General features: G+C 41.6%; 1 protein-coding gene across 1 annotated transcript in view; it reads right to left on the reverse strand.

The window, feature by feature from the left end:
- Nucleotides 1-230: 230 nt before the first annotated feature.
- LOC129422293 (uncharacterized) overlaps nt 231-6462 on the reverse strand; it is a 78230-nt gene continuing 71998 nt past the window's right edge. Inside the window, exon 3 of the mRNA XM_073856532.1 lies at nt 231-531. The gene's annotated coding sequence lies outside the window, so the exon portion shown is untranslated. The remainder of the gene's footprint in view (nt 532-6462) is intronic.

Genomic DNA, 6462 nt, shown 5'->3' on the forward strand with positions numbered 1-6462 from the left:
TATTTTAGTCCAGGTCTAGTCCAATCCCTGTCAGAGAAACCGACCCATAAAGTTATTACGTTTAATTATTAATTTTAATTGTATTTATGAAAACAATTGCTTAAATATTCTGTTTCATTTATGCTATTGGCCTGATAATTAATCAAATTGTAAAATGTTGCTATTTTGATTTAAAAATTTGTTTTCTGTTGACCGGAGAATTAAACAGATTAAAAGCATGCAAAAGTAAATTGTGGTCAAAATAACCTTTATTACAGGGTTCATCACAAGTAAAAACTCATTTCAAAATGTATCTTATGTAATTAGAAAAAGTCATGAAATATCATAATAAAAAAGAGGGTCTGGGTGTCCCAAACTGAACATGGGGGTTAAATCCAGTAGTTGTACCTTGTTAACACACAAAGCACACAACATCTCAAACCAACATGTTTTTTTTTTTAATTTCAAACAGACATAAACACTTTTAAACAAACAGTACACAACTAAGATTTCACACTCATGTGTCTCTTCATATGTGATGAGGATTTAAACCTTTTACTTCACTCATCACATTTTACACATCTGGTGTAAATTGTCATGTGTGTATCTTAAGTGTACTTTCATCTCTGAAACTCTTTTCACACTGACTGCATGGGACAGCCTGATCTCACGTGAAATAGTCACGCATTATTTCGCCCAGTTTTGCATCACATTGCCACGCATCTCCACCATTCTACGTGCCCCTGCCACGACCCTCTTCTCCGTGACAGTTCCACGCACTGGTTACTGTTACGAACCCTTGTTTTAAAAGTGGCTCTGAAAGAGGGTTCACAACATAAAGAAGGACACGTGAAACGCGAGTGCGCAAATGAACATTTATTAATACTCAAAAGAACATATAAAACTCACGAAACACGTATCTCACTAACCGGAACTTACTAAACTTCAAATAATCTGAAGATAACCAATATTCACAAACAACAAACAAAATAACTAACTAAATAAATGGAAAGACAATAATAACAAAAAGCTTGTTGCCGTTTCTTCTCTCTCCCCCGCTCTTCTCCGTGTTCCTTTGTATAGGGAGCTACAGATTACTCCAACGAGCCGCAGGTGTACAATGCCCCACAGGTGCAGACCTAATCACACTCAAAACACAAAGGAAAAAACCTTGTGATATCATAAGGAGAGCCAAACATAAGGCACAGGCCGTAACACTCCCCTACTTAAAGAAAGAACCAGTCCTCTTTGAGGCAGGTTCTGAATAAAGCGGACAGTGCAACAAGCAAAACACATGATTACAATAATATAAACTTACTTGTTTAAAAGTTAAAATAACCCCTTACCTAGCCCCGAGACAGAGCATCGGCCACGATGTTGTCAGAACCTTTCTTATGGTGAATCTCAAGATTATAGCATTGGGCCATTAACGCCCAGCGCATCAAACGTTGGTTGTTATTATACATTTTGTTTAAAAACACCAACGGGTTGTGATCCGTGTAGACGAGGACAGGCGTAGAGCTGTATCCAACGTACACATCGAAGTGCTGCAAAGCAAGTAACATAGCAAGAGTCTCTTTTTCAATGGTGGAATAATTCACTTGGTGGCAGTTAAACTTTGCAGAAAAATAGGATACGGGATGTGATATTCCATCATCACCACTCTGTAGAAGGACCGCTCCAACCCCCGTTGCGCTGGCGTCTACCTCAAGTGTAAATGGACGGGCCAGATCAGGAGCCGACAACACCGGAGCACTGCACAGAAGAGACTTTGCACACAAAAAAGCATTCTGACATTCATCCGTCCAGGTAAAGACAATTTTAGAACTGCACATCTTCGTTAAAGGTGCAACCACAGTCGAAAAGTTTTTACAAAAGCACCTATAGTAGCCAGCCATACCTAAAAATCGTCGCAATTCTCTCCTTGTAGTGGGCACAGGGTATGTAAGAATAGCGGTCACTTTTGCGTCAATCGGACGTACCTGACCGTTACCAACCTGTTTCCCTAGGTATGTAACAGAGGCTTTCGCAAAATCGCATTTAGACAGATTTAAGGTCAAAGAGGCGGCGGCTAGACGACTAAAAACTTGATGTAAAACAGAGATGTGTTCAGTCCATGTAGAAGAAAAAACGACAACATCATCCAAATAAACATTACAATTTGGGATGTCACCTAGAACTGTGGACATTAGTCTTTGAAAAGTAGCCGGTGCGTTCCGAAGACCGAAAGCCATGCGTGTATACTGTAGGAAAGCGTCGGGAGTCACAAACGCGGATATCTCTGAAGCACGTTCGGTTAATGGCACTTGCCAATAGCCTTTGAGAAGATCGAGCTTTGTAATGTATCGAGCAGTACCAAGATTGTCAACACAATCCTCTATTCGAGGCAAAGGAAACGCATCCGGCACAGTAACAGAATTCACTTTGCGAAAATCAGTGCAAAAGCGGAACGAACCGTCAGCCTAAGGCACTAAAATGCACGGCGAGCTCCACGGGCTATTACTCTTTTTTGGCAAAACCATTGGTAATCAAATAATTCACTTCACTTTTCATGATCTCCCGTTTACCTACTGGTGAACGATACGCATGCTGCTTTATGGGAAGTGCATCTCTCACATCTATATCGTGTTGGATGACAGAAGTACCAGTGGGAATATCATTAAACAGGTTAGGATACTCTTCTATCAAACCAATCACATCCTGCCGCTGGTCACTAGATAAATAGGACAAATGAAATGGCAAAACACTTAAAATCTCTGAATTTTTCAGCGGGCTACCACTAACCATCTCGGTTGACAGTTTCAGCCCATCATCTACCTCTTCAGCACCCCTAGTACTGGACAGCAACGATACTCGTTCCACATTTGACCTTGACTGTACGTCATTTTGAGACAACTCAGTGACTTCGGCAGTCTTCACGTTTCGTACTACATAAGGTTTAAGCATATTCACATGACACAATCGTGTCTTCCGTCGTCTTTCTGGGGTACAGACTATATAGTCAGTGTCACTCAGCTTGCTCTTAATTACATATGGACCTGCGAATCGGGCAGCTAAAGCAGAGCCAGGCAAAGGCAGTAACACTAGTACTTTTTCTCCAGGCGTAAAATTACGCACAACCGTTTTCTTGTCAAAATGACGCTTCATTTTCTTCTGTGAAAGGGAAAGAGTTTCTTTCGCGACATTACAGGCATTTCGCAACCGCTCACGAGTACGCGAAACAAAATCAAGGACATTTTGTTTCTCCGATACGTTCGTAGAGAAAAATGCATCTTTAAGCACTTTTAAAGGACCCCGTACATTATGTCCAAAGACCAATTCCGACGGACTGAAACCAAGTGATTCTTGTTGCGCTTCGCGCAGTGCAAATAAAACCAAAGGTACTCCCTCATCCCACTCATTACCTGACTCCAGGCAATATTTTCGTAAACTAGACTTCAGCGTTTGGTGCCACCTTTCCAGTGCTCCCTGCGATTCAGGATGGTAAGCGCTGGATGTAACATGTGACACGCCCAAACCTTTCAACACATTTCGGAAGATCTTTGACAGGAAATTTGTTCCTTGATCGGTTTGAACGGTTTTTGGCAAACCAAAGGTTGTGAAAAATTTGATCAGAGCTTTAGTGACACTTTTGGCAGTTATATTACTTAACGGGATAGCCTCAGGAAATCGGGTGGTAGTGCACATAATCGTTAAAATATACTGAGAACCAGCTTTGGTTCGTGGTAGCGGACCAACGCAGTCAACCAAGACGCGTTCAAACGGTTCACCAACAGCAGGAATGGGATACAGTGGAGCTGGTGGCACAATCTGATTTGGCTTTCCTACGACTTGACATACGTGACACGACTTGCAATATCGCGACACGTCAGCTTTCAACCCAGGCCAAAAAAAATGCTGAAGCACCCGATGGTAAGTTTTATTAATACCTAGGTGTCCAGACCAAGGATGATCATGTGCCAAGCTTAAAATATGCTGTCGAAATTTCAAGGGTACCACAATCTGATGGACCACATTCCAATCATCTGTATTTTCGTCATTTGACAAGCGAGCCTTCCAACTACGCATTAACACCGTGTTATTCCAATAGAACTGGTGATTACATGAAGACGACTTTTCAATGTCAGCACTTAAACGACATTTCTCCAATGTAGGATCATTTTTCTGAGCGGCAATAAGACCATCGCACAAAATAGGCAAAAATACCTCAGGATCAGGACAAACAGATTTCTGGATCGAATTAACATCCACATGCTCTACCATAGCATTTTTTTCGAACATCTCTGCAAAAATAGATTCACCTAATTCCACTTTATTCTCTTTACCGAGATTTTTCCCCTGAGCCCGCGTCGTAACGGCACTAGAAGCAAACACATTTGGAAAATTTTGTGCGAGCACATCTAGTTGTGGGTCAGTAACTGGAATTTTGGTAACCTGTACAACTGGCATTACTTTTCCTCCCGCAAGATCGTTACCCATAATAAAATCAATACCTTTTACAGGCAGTGAAGAACGAGATGCTACATCAAAACATCCAGAAACTAGTTCAGACGTCACCCAGACGCGATAAAGAGGAACAGTGATGAACTCCATTCCTATCCCCTGCACAATAGTACTAGTTTCACACACAGAATTGTCATCAAAAGGCAAAGTATCAGACAGTATGAACGACTGGGATCCTCCCGTATCACGTAAGATCTTCACAGCTTTCCGATCCTCAACACGACCAGTCAATGATACAAAACCATCAAACACGAAAGGCTTAAAACACTCATCAGGAGTTGCTGATATCATGGTCTGTAAAGACACATTTTTCACTAAAACTGAACCGCGAGGTGAAGCTGAAAAATCCTGACGTTCCTGCTTTCGTTTCAGAACACGACACTCGGCAATAAGGTGCCCAACCTTATGACAATAGCTGCATTCTTTGCGCGTTTTCGGACTTGGTGGACTAAAACTAACTTTAGAGTCGAAGGAATGAGCTTCATTCCCTCCTTGTAGAGGGTATCCTATTTCAGTCGCACGCTTAACAAACACAGGTTTATGAATGAGTGCATACTCATCTGCTAAAACAGTGGCTTGCTGCACAGTTGTAACCTTCTGTTCGTTTAAATATAACGCAGTACGCTCAGGAACACAATTCTTGAACTCTTCAATAAGCAAAAGTTCACACAAAGATTGGTAGTCCATAACTTTACACGCTTTTATCCAACGATCAAAGAGTAATCCCTTCTCACGGGCAAATTCGACGTAAGTCTGAGAAGCAGATTTTTTCAGTGAGCGAAAACGTTGTCGGTAGTGTTCAGGTACCAACTCATAAGCACGTAAAATCGCACTTTTCACTGACTCATACTGAACACTTTCCTCTAACGGTAAAGATGCACAAACCTCTTGCGCTTTTCCTGTTAGTTTGCATTGTAACATCAACGACCAAACCTCGGTTGGCCACTTCAGAGCAGACGCTATTCTTTCAAATGCTGGAAAATACGCTTCGACTTCTTTTTCCCGAAAAGGCGGAACAATCACAATGTTTTTCGCTACATTGAACGAAGTCGAATGATCCAGAGAATCAGTTAACCCAGGCACAGAGTTAACAATAGGTACCGCAAGGTCATTTGGCACCAAGACAGCAGATTCAACTTCCGAATTGGGTCTCTCTCGAACAGCAGAATTTTTTAATGCGTTTAGATCGTCACGACCCGCGTCTAGTTCTAACTGGCGCATTTTAACTTTCATTTCCGCATCAATACAATGTACTTCAAGTTGATGCTGCAACTCATCTTTTCGTGCTTGAGCTCTATCTTGTGCTTCAAGCTGTAAGCGAGCTAAACGGACTTTTAAACGCAAACCTCCCAGTTGTGCAGGCGAGTCTTCTGAAGAGATAGATAAAGGTTCAAATTTAGGTAAAGAAAGAGGCGGTGGTCCTACCTTCACTCCGGCACCCGGCGTAACTAGATTGTCAGCGAGAGAACGCAGTGAAGTAGAAGAATGCAATGGAAGTTGTTCCTCATTCATAACAGCTGCAGCTTCTTCAGCTGATTCGGAAACATCCTCCAATACAGACAACACCCCCTTATTAATTAAACCTGACAACACACAAGCTTTTAAATCTTCCTTACGCAATGTTTTAGACACAAGTATGTCGAAATGTCGAGCAATAAGAAACAAATCATCTTTTCGGCATTTCCCCAATATCGCAATGTTAGGTTGACTTACAAATTCATTTAAATCAAATGTTGCCATCATAACTGATGAACAAAGAAACAAACATACCAAATTAGTAAGCTACAAACGACTCCGAACCTAAACCTACCTACCCAAGATCTAACTAAGACCTCTCTAGCTCTTCAGAGGGTACCAGTTAAGAAGCAAGCTAAAAAGCAAGCTTCTCCCCCGGAGTAGCTCCAAACATAACAAACTAAAATAATAAAAAACACAAAAAATTGTAAACCGTAGTGAGAACTGGCGCAAAGCACAGCCCCC

Source organism: Misgurnus anguillicaudatus, chromosome 19, assembly GCF_027580225.2.
Source record: "Misgurnus anguillicaudatus chromosome 19, ASM2758022v2, whole genome shotgun sequence".
NCBI classification, from domain to species: domain Eukaryota; kingdom Metazoa; phylum Chordata; class Actinopteri; order Cypriniformes; family Cobitidae; genus Misgurnus; species Misgurnus anguillicaudatus.